The following is a 12124-nucleotide window of genomic DNA, read 5'->3' as shown; positions in this document are numbered from 1 at the left end:
GAGTTACCTCTTTGCCACTCCAAACCTCTTCTGGTATCCCAAAGTTCAACGGAACTGATGGCCCATGATTGATCAAATATGCTGTTGTGCTAACTGCATCTGCCCAAAACTCCTTAGGCAAACCTGCGTGTATCCGCATGCTCCTCGCACGCTCAGTCAAAGTCCTATTCATCCTTTTTGCGATGCCATTATGCTGCGGAGTCCCTGGGCGTGTCCTCTCTAAACGAATCCCTTAAAGAGCGCAGGCTTTCTTGAACACACCCAACTCATACTCTCCGCCATTATCAGACCTCAACCGCTTCACTTTCAAATCTGTTTCATTCTCAACCATGGCTTTCCACTTTTTGAAGACCTCAAAGACCTCTGACTTATGCTTCGTGAAGAATACCCATACCTTCCTCGAGTGATTGTCGACAAAAGTAATGTAGTAGTAAGAACCACCAAGAGAACGCACAGTAGCTGGACCCCAAACATCTGTATGGACAAGTTCTAGTTTCTGAGCCCTTTGAGGCCTGCCGCCTTTCTGAAAGCTAACCCGTTTTTGTTTGCCAAAGATGCAATCCTCACAGATGTCAATATCCACTGACTCTAACCCTGGTAGCTTCCCATTAGCCTGCAAAACCTTCATTTCCTTCTCACTCATATGTCCCAGCCTATTGTGCCACAAATCTGAACCTTTCTTGCTGTCTGCAACTGCAAATGTGTCACTACCATGTGAAGTCAAGTAAAGTGAAGCAACTTTCCTCCCTTTAGCCACCACCATGGTACCGCTGGAGACTTTCCACATGTCCCCTGTGAATGTCGGTGTATAACCCGTTGCTGCAAGCTGCCCAACCGAAACAAGATTCCTCTTCAAATTCGGAATGTGTCTGACATCTTTCAGACACCATTTGAACCCCTGCATAGTAATCTGAACATCACCTCTTCCCACAATAGTACACGGCTGATCGTCACCCAAGTATACTTTCCCAAAATCCCCTGCTACATAGTTTTGCAGAACCTCCCTGTTAGCAGTGGCGTGGAATGAGGCCCCCGAATCAATAACCCACGAATCGGTGTCGCTGTTCAGAGCAAGAATAAATGCATCGTGCATAACATGAGCCTCTTACTCATACTTATTCTTCTTCGGTGCTTTGCAAGTTGATGACATATGGCCTGTCTGACCACAATTCCAACATTCACCTTTAATGGGCCGAACTTGGAAAGCCTGAGATTTACCCTGATTTCCCTTGCCGCCCTTCGACTTCAACCTGTTTCTGTTCTGATTCTGACCACCCTTACTCTGGCTTCTGCCCCTCTGCTGCTGAAAACTTAAGGCTGAACCCAAAGTGCCTGAACCTGAACCTGAACAATCAATCGAATTTCTTCTAACCTCCTCGGTCAAAATTAAACTAACAACCTCACTTAGTTTCAACTTTTCTTTCCCAGCCGAATTACTTCCTGCAATAACCGTACCCTGCCAGGTCTCTGGCAACTGAGACAGAATCAACAATGCTTGAACCTCATCATCAAGCTTGATATCGACAGACATAAGTTGATCAACAATCGTATTGAACTCACTGAGTTGTGACATAAAGGAAACCCCTTCTGCCATAGACAGGTTGAAAAGTTTTTTTCATAAGATGTACCTTATTCGCAGCAGACGGTTGCTCGTACATCTTAGATAGCGCTTCCATAAGATCCTACGTCATTTTCTCCTTCAATATGTTGTGGATGACTGCCTTAGAAAGGGAAAGGCGAATAACTCCTAACACCTTTCTGTCAAGAACATTCCAATCCGCATCTTTTTCTTCAGCCCTCTTTCCCTTCGCTTTACCCTCCAACGGACGGTAAAGATCCTTTTGATACAGATAGTCCTCTATCTGCGTCTTCCAGTACGCGAAGTCTGACCCATCAAACTTTGCTATCTTCTGACTGCCTTCTTCAGAACCCATAGCTCCCACTGAAACCCTAGGGTGCCTGAACAAGATTAAACCCTAATTTGTCGAACAAAATCCTACCGCAACTTGCGGCTCTGATACCAGTTGTTAGGAATTGAACTCCTTGTTCAACTCACAATGCCCTACGGATCTTGGAAACTAGGATCACAGAAATCGCAAGCAGACAAAAATAATAGTGCGTAACAGAAAAAGAAAGAACACAAGATATACGTGAAAAACCTCAACGCGAGGAAAACCACGGGAGCCACACCAGTCCACTATGAAATCGAATCAAGAGTACAAGTCTTCTCGCAATCTCTCTGAGACCTACGTTTTCTCTCGCCTCTCTCTTTGTTTTTTTCTCTAAAAACAAGTTAACCTAATTACATACAAACTGCAGTGTAAAATAGGTCGGGTCTTATGTGGAAATTAGACCACAAGTTCTTAAAATATGGAAGGTTGTCTGCCGAAGGTTGTCTACACCCCTAACACTTCTCACGAATTCTCCTTTTCGATGTAGATGACTGGATGTCTTGTGTCTTTAACTAGACCAAGAATTAGTCAAAGGGTGCCTGAAATTAGCGAAAATGAATTGACATACAGTTATCCCTTTATATTTTTCCCATGGGTGTAATTCCAACTTTTGTTGGATGGTACTAGCTGGAGACAAGGCGTCTAGCCGTCCGCCCTCCACTATTTTGAGTTAGGGACGAGATTCTTTTCCGTAACTCTCACACAGTCCAATATTTTCTCACAATGCAGGGATATCTTCGCGTGAAGATATATTTGTAGGACTGCACTTGTGAGACAACTTCAGCAACTGTCTGGAATAGTTCCTGGAGAGGATCCACTCCCTTTGAGTCATTTCTGTGGAATGACATCTCTAGAGGTGTGTGTGTTTCAGGACTGACTTTAGAATTCTCGGAGTCTAAGATGAACTTAATTATGAGAGGAAAAGAATATTCATATGGGAAAGGATTGTTGGAGAGGATCCACTCCCTTTGAGTCATTTCTGTTGAATGACATATCGAGAGGTGTGTGTGTGTGTTTCAGGACCGGCTTTGAGATTCTCAGGGTCTGAGACGAACTTATAAGGGAAAAAAAATATTCATATGGGAAAGGAAAAAGAAGCTCCTAAGACTTGAACTATGTAGCTCTTGGATGGAGAAACTTCTTCCACTAGGTTAGCTAGCTTATTTTTGTTATATAAGTGCTAGATTAAATATATATTACATATCTGACTATACCTATTTAAGGCCCTAGTTTTGATCTAAAATTTGAGGCTTAAGTCCGCCGCCTTGTTCGCCTCGGCTCAGAATCGGCTCTGGTGTGTTTTAGTTTGGGTATCTAACAGAAAGAGTAAAAAGTGGGGCCCAATTTTATTTGTTAAGAGTGTGTTAATTTGAAGAATGAATGAGTGTTGTAATGGTGGTCTATTAATTGGATTTGGCTTTAAAAGTCAAATAGTAACTTATTTTTTGTTTTTATTAAAAAATTCACATTTGTTAGTTTTGTGTCAAATTTTTGTGACTTATTGATTCGTTTTGGTGAGAGAAATCGGAAAAGTATAAAATTTTGATGGAAACACAGTAATTATTTTAAAAAAGACAAAAAATAGTAAAAAAAAGTTGTCTTTGTTCGGTTCCCATCTTTTGAAAAAGTTGTTTTGTCTTTTTGACTTATTTTTGTTTTTATTCAAAAAATTCTATGAGTTTTGATAAAAAAAAATTTACTTTTCTGATTTCTCTCATTGAGACGAATAAATAAGTAACACAAATTTGACACAAAATAAAAAAAATGCAAATTTTTTTCAATAAAAGCAAAAAATAAATTTCTTAACTTTTCAATCCAAAGGAAAAGGCTGGGAGGAGCTTGTGACTGCCATTGAGGTTGACTAGGCCCTTGTTGTCCTTGCATGCCTTGTGAATCATCATTTAGCCCGAAAGACCGCCAGGCCCGAGCCCATGAAATCGGCGGGCCGGCCTGTTGTTTGTAATGGGCGGGCTTGGGTCTATGAATTTTTACTCGGCCCGCCGGCCCGTGAGCCCTCCCGGTAGCCCGCCCGTGGTACCCACCCAATAGCCCGCCCACGGGCCCACCCATTAGCCCAAAATCCCACAAAATCCTTTCTTTTTTCCCTTGTCCAAGGAAATTTAAGTCCGCCCAGCTTTTAGCCCGCTCGTTGCCCTGCCCAGTGGCCCGCTCGGTTTTTGGCCCGCTAGCCCGTCAATTGGGCTAGCCTGTGGGCAGGGCTTGGGCTTCAATTTATGGTAGGTAGCCCGGCCCGCAAAAAAAGTAAAAGCCCGGTCGGCCCGGCTCGTGGGTGGGCTTGGGTAGTGACTTGGCCAGCCGGCCCGATGATGACCCTTACTTGTGATGTCAGAGTTGCCAGATCCACTCTCCCAAGCTATTTTCGTTGAGAGTCTTGAGACATGTTAGATATTTTGGCATTTTTGGGGGTTGTCAAAAATATTTATTGGTGTCTTTGTTATATCGACTCCGTTTAATTATAATGGGTAGGTTTTTAGGAGGTAATTTCTCGCTCGATGCTCCTCCCATTATCTGCACCAAGTTAACTGCTGCAAAGTCGTTCCAATTTCCCAAAGGTAAGAACGTTGCACGGCATCTCATGCATAGCATTTTGAGATTTCAAACTTTTTCTTATTTGGATAAATTTTGGTTGTAATAAGTTAGTTAAATTTTCTTACCGTTAACAGTGCATTTGGAGACTTGAGATTTCTAACTATAAATAAAATTATTGTTTTTCTCCTAACAAAATAGCAAATTTATTTATTAACGTACCCAGGTTTTGAAGCGTTAATTACATACTACGTCTTGGGTGTTTTTAGCAAAGTTGGGATAGCCCCAACATCCCTACCCTACACATGCCTCCAGTCTCCCACAAGTTGCTTACAAAATTTCGGTTCATGAAAGGTATCTTTAAAGTTGGAGCTTAAAGGGAAAAAAAGGGGGCTTTCATATGCCATGCCATACAAGTAAACGAACGGTCACACTTATAAACATTAAAAAAGAAGAAAAGTTTTGTCGTTTTTTCCATCTATTTAGGTTGTAAGACTCATCACTGATGTATTTTAACCTCAAAAGAAACTGTGGTGGGGATCAATTGTTTTTGCACCTGACTTACTAGCGATGTTCTGAAAATATTGGGTCAACATCATACTTTATTAACGCGTGTTCCAAGGGGATAAAAAAAGTTTGAGGAATGACAAGTTGGTAAGTTGTGGGTTAAGGACTTTGGATGTCCTAATTTATGAGCCACGGCCAAAGAGCTTGTAGCACAATAGTATTTTCTCGTCTTTTCAAAAGAGAGGTTGGGGCTCGAGCTCTATCGTGCGCGTTTTGTGTGTTCACGGTTATAGACAGTTTCTGAACCTTCTGTAGACTTTAACTTACTAATTTTCCTTTAATCCCCGCTGATGTATAACGTGTGGCAAAACAAAAAAAAAAAAACTTATGAGCGATGTCATTTAATATAACACAAAGAATAAATAATTACCAAGAAAATTCTGAAAAAGTCAGTTCATTGTTCGAATTCATTTGGAAAGATTGTCTTCTTTGTAAGAAAATAAAACAAATAGATGGTGACCTCTCAACAGACTTTTGTGATTTTTCCAGCTTTGCTGACGGATCGGTTTCTATTGTTTTAACATAAAGAATATGGATAGCTTTGCTGACGGGTCGGTTTCTACTGTTTAACATAAAGAATATGGATGAACCATCTCTATTAGTGATGACTAGAAAGTATATCTGGTGTGCTTCCAGGATCTTGTACAAAAGAAACAAACAATTGTGGGGCCTCTCAACAATGGTTTTTTTTTTTCTTTTTTCTCCTGAGCTAAGGGGGATCACCCTTTAATTCTCTCTATAAATGAAAACTGGCAATCAAAACCACGAAGGCACAAAATCAGAACACACACACCATCAAGAGAAAACAAACAAGCATGTCCTCCTTTGATATTAGGTATGCTATCATACTTACAATAAATATCATGAAATCACAAGCAAGCATCCCGTGGGATTGGGATCCATATGAATTGATGGGTAATCTCACCTGGTCCAAATTTGGGCTTCCCTTCACACTTTTCCTCATCTTCTCCTTCACCTCCTTCAAGGTCCCTCTTACTTGTCCCATTGATATATGGCACGTAAGAGTAAGAGTAGGAGAGTTTTCCCCCGCTCTTGTTGTATTGATGGTGACCTCTCTTCTTCTTCCACAGTTACTCTTTTGGTATACGTATCCCACTATCGTGCTGCTTTCTATGTGCTCTTCATGGCTTTTCAAAACGTTCAAGAGCTTTTTGCATTGGGCACGAGCAATCCTTGTCACCGTTCCAGATTTAAATATATCTCTAAGTTCAGTTGAAGTTGATGGGGCAGACTTGGAAGATAATGGAGTAGATTTGGAACGTGAGCATGTTGCTTTAGGAGATGAGGGGTGTACAAGTATAGTCTCCTTGACTAATTAATTTTGAGCAATGTTGCATAACCCCAAAGTTGGAGTGACACATTTGACAACTAATTTAGAATTGGTGAGGTCTACTCAAGCAACTCCCAATCTGAAATTGTCATTTGTTTCACTTTCATGGCAGACTTTCAACCTGCATTACATTAGTATATCATCATCCTTGTGGAATTACAAAGCTTGTTTGAATGCTTGAATATTGACTATGTGTTTGTAATCCCCCCCAGCTCCCTAGGGTTTTAAGTTCTTGTGAAAATTCTGTGTATATTTTAGTCTTTTCTTGATTTTGTAGTATGTATATGTTTCTACCTTTCAGTAATCCAAGAGTACATCGTTTGGAACATTAACTACAGATATCAAATGACTCAATATACTCCCAGAAGGCCAAACATAAGATGTTGGAGAAATTTTTCCAAACAAGGAACCACCTTAAAATCATAACATAAAAGATAGAACAAACTCCCACAAAACCCGAGAGGCTAGGCAAAAGAGAACAAAGAAAACAAATCCGGGAAGATGCAATTATAAGGCTTCTGACGAGAGCTCTTAAGCTTGATGAAGATCTTAGTTTGCCCTCTAGCATGTTTGTGATCTTCAATTTTCTCTACAAGCTTCTTCATGCACTCACCCCTTAACAAAAGAGAGTCTTTCATGGGAGAAAATAAAATCTTCATTGATACAAGAGGTGGAGAGCTAGCATATGACCACCCTAAAAAATAAGGACATATGAAGTATATGCATATAAGATTCATATTCTCAGGCCTCTTTTGATACGTTTTATAGGTTGGTAAATGGTTATGGGGAGGGCGCAACTCCTCGCAATTGAAAAACTCTCTGCTCCGCACAACAAAAGGGATCCCTTAATCGGTTCATCAGTTGGTCCTCCGACAGGTGCCAACCATTCTTCGCTCTCTTGAAGGGCAGCCAACGTAGTTTCAACTGGACCGAGGAATGTGACTGCGCATTGCAACAGCTAAAGGCTTACCTCTCCGAGCCTCCACTCCTCATTATGCCTCAAGACCAGAAAGACTTATTCTTGTACCTAGCCGTCTCCCCACATGCCATAAGCTCGGTGCTCGTTCGTCAAGAGGGTTGAGACCACCATCCCATCTGCTATTCAAGCAAGACGATGACCCCTATCGAGATGCGTCATCTGCCCTTGGAGAAGCTTGTCATCGCTTTTGTCTCAGCCTCTCGGAAGCTTGCTCCTTACTTTCAGGCTAACCGAATCATCATTCTCACTGAGTTCTCTCTCAAGTCTCTCCTTTGGAAAGTGGATCTCTCAAACCGAATCTCCTAATGGGCAGCGGAACTTGCAAACTTCGAAATTCACTACCAGCCCCTAATGGCTATCAAAGCTCAGGCCCTGGCAGATTTCATCGCCCAGCTTACTTCGAGCGATTCCCCCGCCTTGAGTCCGACCCCCAACCCTGAAGCAGCGCTCCAAGCCAACCCCAGCAACTCCTAGAAGTTGTTCCACGGCAACATCTGAAAAATGTACGTCGACGGAGCCTTCAACAGCCGAGGCGCTGATCGTACTCCTTTCTCCCACCGACATACTGCATGAAAGCTCCCTCTCCATCAGCTTCCCAGCCTCAAACAGTGAAGCCGAATATGAAGCTAATCTCAGGACTCAAGACCGCCGAAGCACTTGGCATTGAAGAGCTCGTCGTCTACAGTGACTCCCAACTGGTTGTCAATCAGCTCACCGAAGAATACGAAGCTCGGGACGAGCACATGCGCACATACCTCAGTTCAGCTATCCGACTCACTAAAAGCTTCAAGGCCATCCGGATCGAGCACATTTCTAGAGAACAAAACGCACATGCTGACTCCCTCGCTGAACTGCCTCGGCATGTTCAGCCTCGGGACCCCGCTCTATTTCCTTCGACACTATCAACAAACCCAGTTTTGAGCTTGACGTTCTTGATCTTGAGGTCCTCAATATCGAGTTTGAACTGAGCTGGATGGACGAAATTGTCAGCTACCTGCGGGATGATATCCTCCCCTCCGACAAAAAAGAAGCTCACCGACTCCGGAACAAGACTGCTCTTTTCTGGTTGAACCCCAATGGCAAGCTCTACCGACGGTCCTTTACCGGCTCATACTTGTTGGTGGCACACTCACACCAGGTGCCTGGTATCATTGAAGAGCTTCACACTAGCGATAGTGGTTGCCACTCAGGAGGACGTTCCTTCGCTCACTGAGCCATCACTCAGGGTTATTGGCGGCCAACAATGAAGCATGATTCCCGAAGAGTACGTTAAACGGTGCCGAAAATGCCAAATGTTTTCTCCCATCAATCATTTTAAGTCTCCTTTACTAATTAGGGGACTTTCATTGCTCAAAATTCTTTTATATACACTACCTTAATCTTTTAGTTTCCTTTATTAATTAAGTGATTTACTTTCTCCGGACAAAATACGTTTATTTGGCTTTAAAAGTGGAACAATAACTTTTTTTTTGTCTTTATTCAAAAAAAATTTGCATTTGTTCTTTTTGCGTCAAACTTTTGTGACTTATTGATTCGTCTCAGCGAGAGAAATCGAAAAAGTAAATTTTTTTGATCAAAACTCATAATTTTTTTCAAAAAGACAAGAATAAGTAAAAAAAGCTGACTTATTGACTTATTTTTGTCTTTATTCAAAAAATTATGACTTTCGATCAAAATTTTTTAATTTTCCGATTCTTCTCGTCGAGACGAATCAATAAGTCACAAAAATTTGACGCAAAACGAACAAAGACAACAAAATTTTGAATAAGAACAAAAAAATAAGTCACTCAACTTTTTAATCCAAACTCACTTGGAAGTATATCTATATCATACTCTCCAGAAAATATGTTTTGAAAAGGGAAATATATATAGAGATGGTTCAAGGGACATCCAAAAAAACACCTAAAAAAAATTCCAAATCTCAATTTCATAGTTCCCGATCAAATTTTAATGATCCAAACCGTTCAATGTGTGCAGAATGTGATTTTAAGGGTGTTTGCGAGAAATTAGCAAAAAAAATGACCGGGAAATGCTTGCTTTGAGCAGTTTTTATTTGAACCGTTCAATAAAAACTGTTCGAAACTAGGGCTGTTACGAACCCGACCGGACCAAAAAAGACCGAAAAAACCGACCGATCGGTTCGGTCGGTCCAAGGGAGTTTTTTTTCGGTTTGGGGTGGACCGAACCGAACCGAACCTAGGTCGGTTCGGTCTCGGTTTTCTGGAAATCTATACCGACCGAACCGAACCGAACCGAATGCGGACCGAACCGACCGAGGACCGAACCGACCGAACCATATATATTATATATATTTATATAAATTGTTTTAATCTTCTGGCTCTTATTGTTTTGAATGGTTAACTTTTGGCTCTTACTTTTTTTTTTTGGAATTTCATTGCTTGATTTATTTACGTTTTTGCAAAATTTTCCAATCGATTACTCTCTCTGTTCTAAATTACTTTAACTCCTCTAAGTTATATACACTATTGTAGAAAATATTTCCAATCGATTGAAAAAAAAAGAAGAAGGTGGAAGAGTACTTGTAAAAGTTGTAATTGTTTGAGCATACTTGTTGTATGTTTTTTTTTTTTTCAATTGGTGTTTGAAAAAAAAAAAAAAGGTACAAATTACGATGGCCCAAATGTGAAAAAATGGCCCAAACATGGGTGATTGACTTAAGGTTGAAAATTGCCCAAATATGGGTGAGAAACATGTGAAAATGACCCAAATATGGGTGAAAAAATGATCCAAACATAGCCCGTAGTCTATTGTTAGTTTTTAAAAACGGCCCAAATGGTCCAACTAAGGCCCATTTCGGGCGGACCGAACGCCCTGAAATCCCCGACCGAACCGAACTCACCCCGAACCGAATCCAACCGAACCGAAATTAATACTGGTCGGGATCGGTCTCCGGATTATATACCCCGACCCCGATCGAGGTGCGGCAAATCCACCCCGAACCGAACCGAACCGACCCGACCGAATAACACCCCTATTCGAAACTGTTCGGATCAAGCCCTTTCCGGTCATTTTTTTTTGCTGATTTCTCGCGGGTACCCTTAAAATCACATTCTGATCACATTGAACGGCTCAGATCATTAAAACTTGATCGGAAATTATGAGGTGTTTTTTTAGGTGTTTTTTTGGGTGTCTCTGGAACCACCCCATATATATATATATATATATATATATATATATATATATAATATGAAAGGGAAGTTTTCAAATCCCTAAATTTTCTCCTATATTTTGGACCTTAGGATCGGTACACATTTTTTCTACGGCTAAGATCTACGGGTAGAAGGGCTAACGATATATTTGAAAAGAATCTATATATGGAAAAAGGATGAAAACTTAAAATTATTGTTTCCTAATCTTATTCTGATTCCTTATTTCCCAAATTTAGAAGATAAATCAAAGGTAAATAGAAAGGAAACAATATATGGCTCATAATATACAACATTTGCAACAAAACCATATATACTTAGTTTGAATTTTTCTGATTGCCCATAGTTAAGGTAAACACAGTTTTTTTTGTTTTTTTTTTTTAAAAATGAAAGGAAACAATAGCACTTTGACCGTTAGTAAATTAGGGATGTCTACTTTGAAGTTTGAAATATTGGAAAGGAACAAAATCAATCAAAAACCATACACATATCATCCAAAAGTGAAAAAGTAAGGTACAGAGCTCCAATCTATTCCTTTCAAATTATTGATAAGTGTTCAAAAACTTTTCTACGGGTTGAACATTCCAAAAAAGTAGTTTTATTTTTTTTTTCCCAATATTGTATACATCAGCTAGCGGGGAGTTAGTAAGTTAATCCACAGGGGGTCCAAAAGTTGTTCATAGCCCTGAACCCCAATCAACCACCCCTCATGGGGCTTGAACCCAAGCCTCCACTAGAAGGCGGTGAATAATACCAATTGAGCTGAAAAATAGTTTAAACTTTCAAATGATTTTCTAATTATGGGAGTAAATGCATTTTCCAAAATAACCATAACACACCTCTTTGATTTTATGGGATGAATGATATTTTTCATAAGGAAACTTGAAGACTGCATTCTCCATTTTACTACAAAAGATGAACCAGAGAAAGCATGACAAATCCCTCCTATATTCTCTCTTCGATCCATTGCAAAAATACTAGAATTTACATTGCAACATGTGCTTCATCAAAAGGTCTATGTATATTCATCTCAAAAAAAAGAAAAAGAAAGTATGAATATAGCCCTAACTTCTTTTGATTTTAATTTGTGAATTGAAATACTATGTGTGGCAGCCAAATTGGGTTTGGTGAATGATCGAGAGATTTATCTTGCATTCAAACAAATGGAAGCTGGCATGGATTAAAGCGGTGTAACTATTCATCAATTTTATTCTCCTTCTCAGATATGTGTTAATTCTGAGCTCGATGTTGAATTGACCAAAACACTGTAGGTTGCTTACTTAGAAGGTTTGCAACTATATATTACATTCTAAATATCAACAATATATGTGTGGTTATATTTTTCACATTTTGATTTTGACCTTTTCGGTTTTGTGTGGATTTGAGTGGGGTTTTTTTTAATGATTTTTAGCGGTTGAGATTTTGTATATATCCCAACATCACGTCTCACTTTTAATAATTATTTACGTAATAATCATCTCTCTCTCTCTCTCTCTCTCTCTCTCTCTCTCTCTCTCTCTCTCTCTCATATGGCTTTGAGCTTATCATATTAATTTTTCTT

Source organism: Rhododendron vialii, chromosome 9a (genome assembly GCF_030253575.1).
Source record: "Rhododendron vialii isolate Sample 1 chromosome 9a, ASM3025357v1".
NCBI lineage: Eukaryota > Viridiplantae > Streptophyta > Magnoliopsida > Ericales > Ericaceae > Rhododendron > Rhododendron vialii.
This window is presented reverse-complemented; position numbering follows the sequence as displayed.